Raw genomic sequence first — 15870 nt, forward strand, 5'->3', positions numbered from 1 at the left:
GAGGACTGGAAGAAGGGAAGAAGGAAGTGCAAGAAAAAAATTAGGGGAAGAAAAGAAGGAAACAAAGGAAGCAGAGGTAAGAAAGGATAAGAACAAAGGGGAAGACGACTTGGGGAAAAAAGAGCTGAAGAAGCTTGTCAGAAAGGAGGGGAGAAAGTAAGAGACAACAAAAAATTATGGAAAGAAAATTAAGGAAAAGAAGTATTGGAAGGGGGAAGCAAGGAGTGGAGGGGGGTAAGAAGGGAGAAAGTTGGTAAAAGGGGTAAGAAGAAAGGGAGGAAGAAAGGTGGCAAAAGTGGAAGGAAGTGAGGGAGGGAAAACAGTAGGAATAGTCCAAAGAAGAAATGAAGGAACTAAGGGAGAAAGGTGGTAAACAGCTGAAGAAAGGGAGGACAGAAGGAAGAGTGGGAATTAGTAAAAGGAAGGATAGAAGGAAGACAAATTGGAAGAAATGTATTAAAAGCAGAAGGAATGAAGGGAAAAGGGAAGTAGTAAAAGGGAAAGGAAGGAAATAAAGAACCTGCAGCACTGAAAGTAAGAAAAAGAAGGAAAGGGAGGTAAAGATGTTGGGACAGTAGGACTGGAAGAAGGGAAGGTATGAAAGGGAGTGATGGAGAATAGAAAGGAAAAGAAGGGATAGAGAAAAGAAAAGGATTAGAAGGGAGCATAGGAGGGAAAGACAGAAAGAAAGAACAAATAATGGGAAGGAAGGATCATTTTGGAAGTTAATAGATGATGACAGGACCCTGTGAATCTCCACCTCCTGATGCCCCAATGCTTTACACTGGGTAAAATATTGGACCATTGAGCAATTTCCTGCTAATCCACTGCTGGGATTAGTTCTGATATTCACTACCTGGTTCTGGAATAAAGGAATTTTCCGCGCAGAGGGGTAAAGGCTGCGGACGGGGTTTATTGACTGCCTCCATCAGGGCGGAATATCACTAATAAAAAATAGAATAAAACCCTTCCGCCTCCTCGGCTCTCCTCCCACACGACGAAGGCTGCCAGTTTGCAATCATAACACCAGAGGAAAATAACTGGAAGAGAGGAATCAATGAAATCTATCTCCCTGTTTTGCACCTATCCCGCTGGGCAGGGGGGGGCGACTTGGCATTTCAAAAGTAGACACTTTGCAGCGCTGCAAGCATAGAAAAGCCCGCTGCTCGCCCAGTCTTCCCCTCCTGCCCTTCCATCTTGCAAAGGTTCGTAATTGCCTCTCAATTGTTCAACTCAATTAAAGCCAAATAGGCCCTGCCAGGCGGGGGACTCAGGCGGCACAAAAAGAACTCATTCCCAGGGACCACAGAAGAGGGTAGGAGGGGTAAGCTGGCTGGATGGCATTTTCAATTACCAGTAAATTTAGTGCAATTTGGCCTTTTTTCTGAGGCTGCCCCATGCTGGGAATGAAATAGGAGCCTGAATCTGCAAACTTGTACCGCTGCTAGATTCGGGAGGAGTGGGCGAGGGGGGAAGGCAGGGGTATCACAGACCTAAATGGAAGTAACCCCTTCACTGCTGCCACAGGCGTTACCACCAGGCCAGACTAATAATAGACCTGGGCGTGGGAACATCTCAATGTCATAGGAGGGAGGGAGAGCTGAAAGGGTTTGGGATTAGCACAACATGGCCGATTTCTTCCTAAAACAGCTCCACGCCTGTCTATAGGTTGTGTCTGGTACTGCAGGTCAGCCTCACTGAGGTGAATGAGGTTGAGCTGCATTACCACAACCCACCTGTGGATAGGCATGGCACTGTTTTAGGAAGAAAGTAGCCCCCCCTAATTGGAGCTTTCTGGCGATACGCCGTTTTTTAATTTGCATTTCACTATTTTTTTTACTTTTTAAAGGGTGTCTCCTGCTACCATAAATTAGACACAATCAGGACTCATTTACAAAGCTTGTCAAAATGTACACATTGGCACTGGTGGGCCGAGGGCCAGAATTCGGTGTAAAGGAAGAGCGCGGCCTGGATGTAGAGCGACCAATCACTGTGCAGCTTTCCTATTTCAAACGCACTAGAAGAAATGAAAGCTGCGCTGTGATTGGCTGCTATGGGCAACAACCACTGTTTCTCTTTTAGGCAGTTGCATAAAACATTTGTTCTCCAGACGATAAAACCCTTTCCCAGATGACAATACAGGGGTTAATTAATGCTGGAAACTCTGGCCCTCTTTACACAGTCTCTCGCTAAAGTCTCTCTCTATAGAGTCTCGCTCTGGCGACTAAGTAATAACAAAATGTCTACAATTCGCATGGTAGCGTGCAGATCCAACTGGCCAAGTCGTTCCTGAAGTGTGTAGGGTGTCTTAACATGTTACCCCTCCACAGCAGCAGGGTCTGGAAAGCATTTGCATATATTAAGACATCATTTTTCTCAGCAGTGCGGGCACATATAAACATGGGACCAACACAGACACCTTCAGCTACTAAGTGAACATGCAACAAGTCAGCCAGTGTCATAGGGACAAAGCTGCGTACAGCTGCCCCTTAACCCTTTACACTCTCTCCACCTCCCGGGAGTGTATATGATGTAATGGATGTCACATCTAGTCTTCCACAGGCCAGCAGAGGCGTCTTGCCCCCCAGGCACTAGGAATATCAGCCCACTCTCTCCTCTGACATGATTTTCTTATTATATTCCCAGTGTATATCTGTCCTGGATATCCGACCCCTTCATGGGAGACGGGATCAAAGATGGAGCCTTTACTGGAAAGCAATAATAACATGGGGGTCGGCAGAGTCGCTCCATTCCCTATAATCGGGAGGCGCGGGGGGGGGGGGGGGGGGTGAGATTGGGGGAGAACTATAATATCATCCACCCCACCCAATACTGTATACAGTGAAAATCCTGTAATCTGTATCAGTGGGACCTGAGAGTCGCCGCATAATATGACATTCTGGATTACTGGACAGTCAGAGCAAAATGTATAAAGCTTCTGGAATTGTTTCCATGTTACATTGTGTCAGACTCTCCGCATCTCCACTGTCTGTTCAGGGTCAGTGCTTTCTCTTGTGATTCGCATTCACTAGACCAGGGCTGCACAACCTATATACCGTATATACATACAGTACCTATAAATGTCTGGTTACACCTCCAGGATTCCTGATGGGAGAATACATGAAAAATGCACGTGACCAGCCACAGGACACAGACATACATGGTTGGGGGCCCCACAGAATGGTATCAAGGGCCGCATATGGCACAGGTTGTGAACCCCTGCGCCAGACAATGTACATCACCAGATGTTAGAAAGACAAACTGCTGCCCTGCATTATAGCAACTGTACTGAACTGTTAGAGGGCGTCTGCTTGATGACTGGTTCAAAAATTAACCAGCAGAATAGTGAGTGCAGCTCTGGAGTATAATACTGGATGTAACTCAGGATCAGTACAGGATAAGTAATGTATGTACACAGTGACTGCACCAGCAGAATAGTGAGTGCAGCTCTGGAGTATAATACAGGATGTAACTCGGGATCAGTACAGGATAAGTAATGTATGTACACAGTGACTACACCAGCAGAATAGTGATTGCAGCTCTGGAGTATAATACAGGATGTAACTCAGGATCAGTACAGGATAAGTAATGTATGTACACAGTGACTGCACCAGCAGAATAGTGAGTGCAGCTCTGGAGTATAATACAGGATGTAACTCAGGATCAGTACAGGATAAGTAATGTATGTACACAGTGACTGCACCAGCAGAATAGTGAGTGCAGCTCTGGAGTATAATACAGGATGTAACTCAGGATCAGTACAGGATAAGTAATGTATGTACACAGTGACTGCACCAGCAGAATAGTGAGTGCAGCTCTGGAGTATAATACAGGATGTAACTCAGGATCAGTACAGGATAAGTAATGTATGTACAGTCGTGGCCAGAAGTTTGGAGAATTACATAAATATTGAAAATTGGAAAAGTTGCTGCTTAAGTTTTTATAATAGCACTTTGCATATCCTCCAGAATGTCATGAAGAGCGATCAGATGAATTGCATAGTCCTTCTTTGCCATGAAAATTAACCTAATCCCAAAAAAACCTTTCCACTGCATTTCATTGCTGTCAGTAAAGGACCTGCTGAGATCATTTCAGTAATCGTCTTGGTAACTCAGGTGAGAATGTTGACGAGCACAAGGCTGGAGATCATTATGTCAGGCTGATTGGGGTAAAATGGCAGACTTGACCTGTTAAAAGGAGGGTGATGCTTGAAATCATTGTTCTTCCATTGTTAACCATGGTGACCTGCAGAGAAACGCGTGCAGCCATCATTGCGTTGCATAAAAATGGCTTCACAGGCAAGGATATTGTGGCTACTAAGATTGCACCTCAATCAACAATTTATAGGATCTTCAAGAACTTCAAGGGAAGAGGTTCAATTCTTGTTAAGAAGGCTTCAGGGCGTCCAAGAAAGTCCAGCAAGCGCCAGGATCGTCTCCTAAAGAGGATTCAGCTGCGGGATCGGAGTGCCACCAGTGCAGCGCTTGCTCAGGAATGGCAGCAGGCAGGTGTGAGCGCATCTGCACGCACAGTGAGGCCAAGACTTCTGGAAGATGGCCTGGTGTCAAGAAGGGCAGCAAAGAAGCCACTTCTCTCCAAAAAAACATCAGGGACAGATTGATCTTCTGCAGAAAATATGGTGAATGGACGGCTGAGGACTGGGGCAAAGTCATATTCTCCGATGAAGCCTCTTTCCGATTGTTTGGGGCATCAGGAAAAAGGCTTGTCCGGAGAAGAAAAGGTGAGCGCTACCATCAGTCCTGTGTCATGCCAACAGTAAAGCATCCTGAGACCATTCATGTGTGGGGTTGCTTCTCATCCAAGGGAGTGGGCTCACTCACAATTCTGCCCAAAAACACAGCCATGAATAAAGAATGGCACCAAAACACCCTCCAACAGCAACTTCTTCCAACAATCCAACAACAGTTTGGTGAAGAACAATGCATTTTCCAGCACGATGGAGCACCGTGCCATAAGGCAAAAGTGATAACTAAGTGGCTCGGGGACCAAAACGTTGACATTTTGGGTCCATGGCCTGGAAACTCCCCAGATCTTAATCCCATTGAGAACTTGTGGTCAATCCTCAAGAGGCGGGTGGACAAACAAAAACCCACTAATTCTGACAAACTCCAAGAAGTGATGATGAAAGAATGGGTTGTATCAGTCAGGAATTGGCCCAGAAGTTGATGGAGAGCATGCGCAGTCGGATTGCAGAGGTCCTGAAAAAGAAGGGCCAACACTGCAAATACTGACTCTGCATAAATGTCATGTAATTGTCGATAAAAGCCTCTGAAACGTATGAAGTGCGAGTAATTATATTTCACTGCATCACAGAAACAACTGAGACAAAGATCTAACAGCAGTTTAGCAGCAAACTTTGTGAAAACTAATATTTGTGTCATTCTCAAAACTTTTGGCCAGGACTGTAGACGGTGACTCGGTTTTATATATAGATGAATTCTATATGTTACGTGTAATATTGCGGTCAGAGGTGGCGATATCTGACACTAGACACGCCAGGACTTCATCCCATTGCAACAAATACATTGGGAAATTATACTTTATGAGCAAATGACTTTTCTGCTTCTGGACCTATACAAGATTGTTTCCATTCACTGATAGCAAGCAGAGTAAAGGTGATGATCTGAAGCAGAAAGTATTACACAGTGATTACGCTGTATTGACATAAGATTGAACAGATTTGGAAGGAATCCGGGAGCGATACTGGGGGCACAATTCAGAAAATTGCTTTATAACTAAAAACGTATGGAAAATAAACGTTGGTGAAACCTGACGCTGCGGCTGGCGGTAAACAATGCCTGATCACAGGAGCCGCGCGGGGCTCGGCTGCTCCTATTTCATTGCATTGGTCTTGACGCATTTGAGGCAAACATCCAGTAGTGGTCGTCGCCCCCGGACAGGCCGCCCGGTCACAGGAGTAACTAAACACTGCGTACACCTGCGCCCCTTATACCCAGCCGCCCTCTCCTCTGGCAGGATGTGGGTAGCAGCGTGATAGGGGTTAACTACAGGGACACTAAGCTCTTTATAAGTTCACATGTTGAGCCCTTTCATCCGAACGCTGTATATAAACAGTGTTATGTCAGGGCGGCTCTGACTCAGGGAAACCAGCGCTGTAATTGGATTCAGGGGGACTTAATTAGGAATTAAAGAAAACAGAATGTAAATGGAATCCATTGATGCCGGCTGCCTTCTGCAAGACGGACCCGGGGGCCACTTTGCTGGATTGGTGCTCCATCTAGTGGTCATGGTACGGAATTACTCACAGGTAGAGTGCGAAGACAGCGAAACTGAAATGTAACCCTGTAGCGCAAAAACTACTGACAATTGTCAATAAAGACCAATAGAAAAAAATATTTTTAGCTCAAAATGAGTAGAATACAATCATAAAAAAAATAAAAATCATAGCCGTTAACCCCTTAATGACCGCCAATATGCATGTTTACAGCTTAGCTGGGGTCCTAGGTTCCACTCCGACCAAGGACAACATCTGAGTTTGTATGTTCTCCCGCACTCCAAAGACAGACCGATAGGGACCTTAGATTGTGAGCCCCTTCGGGGACAGCGTGATGATAACAACTGTAAAGCGCTGCGGGATATGCCAGCGCTATATAAGTGCGTAAAATAAATAAATAAAGGGGTTTTCCGGGATATCTTTACTATTCTCTGTGTCATCAGTATCTGATCAGTGGGGGTCCGACACTCAGGGTCCCTATCGTTCCGCTGTCACTGGCGCTCGTACCTTTCCCTTGGCCGGTCACATGGTCGAGGCGCAGCTCAGGTCCCTAGGAGAGAAGGCTGCAGTGCTCACAGGGGCCCAGGTGCCCGATCGGCGAGGGTCCCTAGTGTCGGACCACCATCGATCACATACTGATGACCTACTCAGAGGACAGGTCATCAGTAAAAATACCCCGGAAAACCCTAGTCTCAGCTCTCACATATGAGCCAGGCTACTGCTCTACCGGCACGCATTGGCAGAACCATCCATCTGGGCCGTATACCCCTTAGATGTCGCAGTCAATAGTGACTGTGGCATCTAAGGCTACTTTCACACTTGCGGCAGAGTGATCCGGCAAGCAGTACCGTCGCCGGAACCGGCTGCCTAATCCGGCAATCTGCATGCAAACGGAAAGCATTTATAGACAGATCCGGATGCGGATCCGTCTTACAAATGAATTGCAAGAACGGATCCGTCTCTCCGCATATCATCCAGAGAAACGGATCCGTTATATATGTTTTTCACATTTTTACTGGTCTGCGCATGCGCAGACCAGAAGGACGGATACGGCATTCGAGTATGCCAGGTCCGGCACTAATACATTTCAATGTAAATTAATGCTGGATCCAGCATTCCGGCAACTGATCCGGAATTTTGAACGGAGATAATACCGCAGCATGCTGCGGTATTTCCTCCGTCCAAAACGGCGTTCAGTGACTGAACTGAAGACATCCTGATGCATCCTGAATGGATTGCTCTCCATTTACAATGCATGGGGATAAAGCCCTTAGGATGGAACTCAATGCCGGAAAAGAAAAAACGCTAGTGTGAAAGTACCCTAAGGCCCCTTTCACACGGGCGAGAATTCCGCGCAGGTGCAATGCATGAGGTGAACACATTGCACCCGCACTGAATCCGGACCCATTCACTTCTATGGGGCTGTTCAGATGAGCGGTGATTTTCACGCATCACTTGTGCGTTGTGTGAAAATCGCAGCAAGCTCCATATTCTTCTATCTTCATTCAGCAGGACCTGCGCTGACCTCACCACATTACGTCACCAAAGGTCCTTTTGAAGGTCCTAAAAGGAGAAGCAAGAAGAGGATGCCGGCTGTGCGATCGATTGGATGAGGGGAGTTATTTTTTTAACATCTACATTTTAGTAAGCATTCTGCAAATTGCGGTCCCCAATGCACGGAACGGATGCACAACGTTCGTGTGCAAGAAGCCTAAGGCCCCTTGCAGACGAGCATGTCCCGATTAGGTCCGGATGCGTTGCGTCTGCGATCAGGGAAAATCGTGCAAGTAGGTACGCAATTGCGGTCAGTTTTGACTGCGATTGCGTTCTGATGTTCAGTTTTTATCGCGCGGGTGCAATGCGTTTTACACGCACGTGATAAAAACTAACTGTGGTACCCAGACCCAAACCCTGACTTCTTCACTGAAATTTGGGTTAGGCCTCATGCACACTCATATTTTTTCACGGTCCGCAAAACGGGATTCCGTTGTTCCGTGATCAGTTTTTTCTTCCGTGTGTTTTCCGTGATTTTTGGAGGATCACCAGACATGAAGGAAAGTTTTAAAAAAAGTCGTTTTGGTGTCCGCCTGGCCGTGCGGAGCCAAACGGATCCATCCTGACTTACAATGCAAGTCAATGGGGACGGATCCGTTTGACGTTGACACAATATGGTGCAATTGCAAACGGATCCGTCCCTCATTGACTTTCAATGTAAAGTCAGGAGTCCCTATCTGAGTTTTCTCCAATCCGATGGTATATTTTAACTTGAAGCGTCCCCATCACCATTGGAACGCCTCTATGTTAGAATATACCATTGGATTAGAGTTACATCGTGAAAACTCAGATCCGACAGTATATTCTAACACAGAGGCGTTCCCATGGTGATGGGGACGCTTCAAATTAGAATATACTAAGAACTGTGTACATGTCTGCCCCCTGCTGCCTGGCAGCACCCGATCTCTTACAGGGGGCTGTGATCCGCACAATTAAGGTGCGTCACCTGAGGGGTTAATTGTGTATATCATAGCCCCCTGTAAGAGATCAGGGGCTGCCAGGCAGCAGGGGCCAGACCCCCCTCCCTCCCCAGTTTTGAATTCATTGGTGGCCAGTGCGGCCCCCCTCCCTCCCTCCCCAGTATTAAATTCATTGGTGTCCAGTGCGGCCCCCCTCCCTCCCTCCCCAGTATTAAATTCATTGGTGGCCAGTGCGGCCCCCCTCCCTCCCTCCCCAGTATTAAATTCATTGGTGGCCAGTGCGGCCCCCCTCCCTCCCTCCCCTGTATTAAATTCATTGGTGGCCAGCTCCGATCGGTTACCATGGCAACCAGGACGCTACTGCAGTCCTGGCTGCCATGGTTACTTAGCAATTTTAGAAGCATTATACTTACCAGCGCTGTCTGTGACCGGCCGGGTGCTCCTCCTACTGGTAAGTGACAGGTCTGTGCTAGAAGCAATGCGCCGCACAGACCTTTCACTTACCAGTAGGAGGATTGCCCGGCTGGTCACAGACAGCGCAGGTAAGTATAATGCTTCTAAAATTGCTAAGTAACCATGGCAGCCAGGACTGCAGTAGCGTCCTGGTTGCCATGGTAACCGATCGGGGCCCCAGCGATTAAACTGGGACTCTGATCGGAACTCTCCGCTGCCACCAATGATGGGAGGGGGGGGCGGATTTTAATTAGGAAGGGGGAGGTCGTACTGGCCACCAATGAATTTAATACAGGGGAGGGAGGGAGGGGGGGCCGCACTGGCCACCAATGAATTTAATACAGGGGAGGGAGGGAGGGGGGGCCGCACTGGCCACCAATGAATTTAAAACTGGGAAGGGAGGGGGGTCTGATCTCTTACAGGGGGCTATGATACGCATAATTAACCCCTCAGGTGCAGCACCTGAGGGGTTAATTGTGCGGATCACAGCCCCCTGTAAGAGATCGGGTGGTGCCAGGCAGCAGTCATGTACACAGTTCTTAGTATATTCTAACTTGAAGCGTCCCCATCACTATGGGAACGCCTCTGTGTTAGAATATACTGTTGGATCTGAAAAAGCTGTATGCAGACGGATCTGCGGATCCGTCTGTGCTAAAGTAGCCTACGGACACGGATCACGGATGCGGATGGCAATCTTGTGTGCCTCCGTGTTTTTTCACGGACCCATTGATTTGAATGGGTCCGTGAACCGTTGTCTGTCAAAAAAAATAGGAGAGGTCCTATTTTTTTGACGGACAGGAAACACGGATCACGGACGCGGATGACAAACGGTGCATTTTCCGAGTTTTCAAATGACCCATTGAAAGTCAATGGGTCTGCGGAAAATCACGGAAAACGAAACAACGGACACGGATGCACACAACGGTCGTGTGCATGAGGCCTTAGGTGTCCTGTATATTTTATTATTTTCCCTTATAACATGGTTATGATGGAAAAATAATAGCATTCTTAATACAGAATGCTTACTAAAATGTGGCTTTAGGGGTTAAAAAAATATATATAAAATTAACTCACCTCATCCTGTTGTTTGCCCAGCCGGCATCTTCTTTCTTCTTCTTTCAGGACCGGCCAAAGGAACTTTTGATGACGTAATCGCGCTTATCACGTGGTGAAGATCCTTCTATCTTCATTCAGCAGGACCTGCGCTTACATCACCACGTGGTGAGCGCGATTACATCATCAAAGGTCCTTTAGCAGGTTCTGAAAGAAGAAGAAGATGCCTACTGTGTGGGAGCAGCGTGGGGGACACTAATGTGTGGGGGGGCAGCGTGGGGGACACTACTGTGTGGGGGCATCGTGGGGGACACTACTGTGGGGGGCAGCGTGGGGGACACTACTGTATGGGGGCAGCGTTGGGGACACTACTGTGTGGGGGGGCAGCGTGGGGGACACTACTGTGTGGGGGGGCAGCGTGGGGGACACTACTGTATGGGGGCAGCGTGGGGGACACTACTGTGTGGGGGGGGCGGCGTGGGGGACACTACTGTGTGGGGGGCAGCGTGGGGGACACTACTGTGTGGGGGGCAGCGTGGGGGACACTACTGTGTGGGGGGGCAGCGTGGGGGACACTACTGTGTGGGGGCAGCGTGGGGGACACTACTGTGTGGGGGGGGGCAGCGTGGGGGACACTACTGTGTGGGGGCAGCGTGGGGGACACTACTGTATGGGGGCAGTGTGGGGGACACTACTGTGTGGGGGGGCGGCGTGGGGGACACTACTGTGTGGGGGGGCGGCGTGGGGGACACTACTGTGTGGGGGGCAGCGTGGGGGACACTACTGTGTGGGGGGGCAGCGTGGGGGACACTACTGTGTGGGGGCAGCGTGGGGGACACTACTGTGTGGGGGCAGTGTGGGGGACACTACTGTGTGGGGGACAGCGTGGTGGACACTACTGTGTGGGGGCAGCGTGGGGGACACTACTGTGTGGGGGCAGTGTGGGGGACACTACTGTGTGGGGGACAGCGTGGTGGACACTACTGTGTGGGGGACAGCGTGGGGGACACTACTGTGTGGGGGCAGTGTGGGGGACACTACTGTGTGGGGGACAGTGTGGTGGACACTACTGTGTGGGGGACAGCGTGGGGGACACTACTGTGTGGGGGACACTACTGTGTGGGGGACACTACTGTGTGGGGGCAGTGTGGGGGAAATTACTGTGTGGCGGACACTACTGTGTGGGTGACACTACTGTGTGGGGGCAGCGTGGGGGATACTACTGTGTGGGGGCAGCGTGGGGGACACTACTGTGTGGGGGGCAGCGTGGGGGACACTACTGTATGGGGGCAGTGTGGGGGACACTACTGTGTGGGGGGCAGCGTGGTGGACACTACTGTGTGGGGGACAGCAGGGGGGACACTACTGTGTGGGCAACAGTGTGGGGGACACTACTGTGTGGGGGACACTACTGTGTGGGGGACAGCGTGGGGACACTACTGTGTGGGGGGACTACTGTGTTGTGGGCAGTGTGGGGGAAATTACTGTGTGGGGGACACTACTGTGTGGGGGACACTACTGTGTGGGGGACAGCGTAGGGGACACTACTGTGTGGGGGGACTACTGTGTTGTTGGCAGTGTGGGGGAAATTACTGTGTGGGGGACACTACTGTATGGGGGCAGTGTGGGGGGGACCCACTGTGTGGGGGGCAGCGTGGGGGACACTACTGTGTGGGGGGGCAGCGTGGGGGACACTACTGTGTGGGGGGGCAGCGTGGGGGACACTACTGTGTGGGGGGGCAGCGTGGGGGACACTACTGTGTGGGGGGCAGCCTGGGGGACACTACTGTGTGGGGGGGCAGCGTGGGGGACACTACTGTGTGGGGGGGCAGCGTGGGGGACACTACTGTGTGGGGGGCAGCCTGGGGGACACTACTGTGTGGGGACACTACTGTGTGGGGGAAATTACTGTGTGGTGGACACTACTGTGTGGGGGGCAGCATGGGGGCCTTTCTATTGGGGAGGCACTGTAGGGGCCAGTCTATTATTTTTGGGGACACTATACAGGGATTATTACCTGGAGCACAATAGAGGGTGGTATAATTACTCGGGGGCTCTAGGGGACATTATAGCTGCTGTGGACACTATTGGAACATTTGGGGTTCTTTATCAAACTGGTGTAAAGTAGAACTGGATTAGTTGCCCATAGCAGCCAATCAGATTCCACCTTTAATATTTGACAGCTCTTTTGGAAATCCAGTTCTACTTTACACCAGTTTGATAAAGGACTCCAATTATGTCTATTAGGGTCACTATTTTTTCAGCAGTATAGTACCTGGGGCACAACGGGCACAGTATTGGGGGTGGCAGCAGGATGACACTGTGGGGGCACCAGGGTGGAGAGGTTGATGGAAAAATTTAGAAATCTAACGTGTCTGTGTTACAAACTCTGTAGAGACGAGATGTGGCTGAAAGAATTTCTCATGGCGGTCTAACGGAGGAGAAGAGGAAAGAGAAGGTCTGCATGACAGGAGACGTCCCTGGATGTAAGAGGTAGGTGGTCAAGTATTGGGGGGGTGCCAGAGAAATGACCCGCCCCGGGTGTCAAACACCCTGGGCACTCCACTGGGCATGGACAATCCTCTGATACATTGTAACACACTTTCAGAACAGAAGAAAGATGTTTGCTGCTGCTGATGGACTGGGTACAGTTTTAGCAAACCCTCTGTGAGCTGTGAGAAGTATCAGGTCTGTACAGGTCCTCAGCCTCTGGATGTAAACAAGAAAGTTCCCATTCAATGACTGCAAGCAGAGGTCTTTGTGTATGACGTTGATGCAGAAAGTCTGTGAGAAGGCAGCAGATTGCTTCATTCTGACATGACACATACACTTAATCCGTGGCTATTTCCATGCTGAGTTCAGCGATCTGATTGGCCGCCGCAGCGTGTGACCTTTGCACTGATTTAGCGCTGTATGTTTGCCGTTCCGTGTGGTCTCCAGAACGTGAGATATGCCAGTCCCATCCTGGATTACCTCCAGTGGACAAATCCTTGTAATATCTGCTGAGATCGGGTCAAATTCCTATTGACACTTAATTCACTATAAAATAAACTCTCACTAATTCTGTTTGGATGGAGGAATAAACACTCCGGCAAAATGCAGCTAAAAGCCGAGGATTGTCACCGAATCAAAGAAGCCTCTTCTGTCTGATGCCAGCTGGGGTGTCAGGAGCTTTACTGCACCGCACACAGGAGAAGAGACCCCGAGAGACAGCCCGATGCCTCCCCAAAATACCCAGAGACTGGGAGACAGCTCCTGAGAGAGAGCGAAGAGAGATAGAGAGAAGGAAAGCCAGAGAGAGAGATACGAAGAGAGAAAGAAAGAGCAAGAGAGAGGAGGAAGAATAGAGATAGAGGGGGAAAGAGAGTGAAAGGAGAGAGGATAGTGAGAAGAAGACACAGAGAGGGAGAGAGAGAATGAGAAAGAAGAAGGGAGAGAGAGAAGGAGAAGTATAGAAAGAGAAAAGGAAAGAGAGAGAGCAAGAGAGGAGAAGAATGGAGATAGAGGGAGAAATAAATAAAGAGAGGGGGGGGGGAGAATAGAGAAAAAGAGAGAGAAGAAAGAGAGAGAGAAGGAAGGATAGTGAGAAAGGTAGAGGGAGCTAGAGGGACAGGGAAGAAGAATAGAGGCAGAGGAAAAAAAGAGAGGGGGGGAGAGAACAAGTATAGAGATAAAAAGAAAAAAGAGTGGAAGAGAGGAGAGAGAGAAGAAAGTGAGATAGACAGACAGAGATGAAAAAAGAGAGAAGAAGGCCTCGTGCACACGACCCTATGTATTTTGCGGTCCGCAAAAAAACACGGACGACGTCCGTATGCATTCCATATTTTGTGGAACAGAACAGCCGGCCCTGATAGAACAGTCCTATGCGGGCAATAATAGGACATGGTCTATCCTTTACAGAACGGACATATGGAAACGGAAAGCACACAGAGTAACTTCCAGAGAAATAGAGGGAGATGAATAGAGATAGAGGGAAACAGAGAGGAGAAGAGAGGAGATGAGAGGAAAGAGAGGAAAGAGAGGAGAAGAGAGGAGATGAGAGGAAAGAGAGGAAAGAGAGGAGAAGAGGGGAAAGAGAAGAGAGGAAAGAGAGGAGAAGAGAGGAAAGAGAGGAGAAGAGAGGAAAGAGAGGAGAAGAGGGGAAGAGAAGAGAGGAGAAGAGGGGAAAGAAAAGAGAGGAAAGAGAGGAGAAGAGGGGAAAGAGAGAGAGGGAGGAAGAGGGGAAAGAAAAGAGAGGAAAGAGAGGAGAAGAGGGGAAAGAGAAGAGAGGAAAGAGAGAAGAGAGGAAAGAGAGGAGAAGAGAGGAAAGAGAGGAGAAGAGGGGAAAGAGAGGAGAAGAGGGGAAAGAGAAGAGCGGAAAGAGACGAAAGAGAAGAGAGGAAAGAGAGGAGAAGAGAGGAAAGAGAAGAGCGGAAAGAGAGGATAAGAGGGGAAAGAGAAGAAAGAGAGGAGAAGAGGGGAAGAGAAGGCGGGAAAGAGGAAGAGGAAAGAGGGAATAGAGGGGAAAGAGAAGAAAGAGAGGAGAAGAGAGGAAATAGAGGAGAAGAAAGGAAAAAGAGAGAAGAGAGGAAGGAGAGGAGAGAGAGGAGAAGAGAGGAGAAGAGAGGAGAAGAGAGGAAAGAGAGGAGAAGAAAGAAGAAGAGAGAAAGAGAGGAGAAGAGGGCAAAAGAGAGGAAAGAGAGGAGAAGAGAGCAAAAGAGAGGAGAAGAGAGCAAAAGAGAGGAAAGAGAGCAAAAGAGAGCAAAAGAGAGGAAAGAGAGGAGACGAGAGGAGAAGAGAGGAAAGACAGGAAAGAGAGGAGAGAGAGCAAAAGAGAGGAAAGAGAGGAGAAGAAAGGAAAAGAGAGGAAAGAGAGGAGAAGAGAGGAAAAAGAGAGAAGAGAGGAAAGAGAGGAGAAGAGAGGAAAGAGAGGAGAAGAAAGAGGAGAAGAGAAGAAAGGATCGGAGAAAGAGAAGAAAGAGAGGAGAAGAGAAGAAAGAGAGGAAAGAGAGGAAAAGAGAGGAAAGAGAGAAGAGAGGAAAAAGAGAGAATAGAGGAGAAGAGAGGAAAGAGAGAAGAGAGGAAAAAGAGAGAAGAGAGGAGAAGAGAGGAAAGAGAGAAGAGAGGAAAATAGAGAAGAGAGGACAAAGAGGAGAAGAGAGGAAAGAGAGGAGAAGAGAGGAAAGAGAGGAAAGAGGAGAAGAGAGAGAGAAAGAAAAAGAAGCAGAGACAGGGAAAGAAGAAGAGAGAGGAGAGATAGGAAGAAAGAGGGAGGTAGAGAGAAAGTGATAGTGATAGACAAATAGAGAGACAGATAGATAAATAGATAGATATAGATAGATACACAGATAGATATGATAGATAGATAGATAGATAGATAGATAGGAGATAGATAGATAGATAGATAGATAGATAGATAGATAGATAGACAAATAGAGAGACAGATAGATAGATGGATGATAGATAATAGATAGATAAAGATAGATAGATAGATAGATAGATAGATAGATAGATAGATGGATGATAGATAATAGATAGATAGATGGATAGATAGATAGATAGATAGATAGATAGATAGATATAGATAAGAGAGCTTAAAATTTGAATTTTGTGAAAAGGTTCAATATTCTAGGCTCAAAGTGTCAGCTAATTAGT

This window comes from Bufo gargarizans, chromosome 9, assembly GCF_014858855.1.
Source record: "Bufo gargarizans isolate SCDJY-AF-19 chromosome 9, ASM1485885v1, whole genome shotgun sequence".
NCBI lineage: Eukaryota > Metazoa > Chordata > Amphibia > Anura > Bufonidae > Bufo > Bufo gargarizans.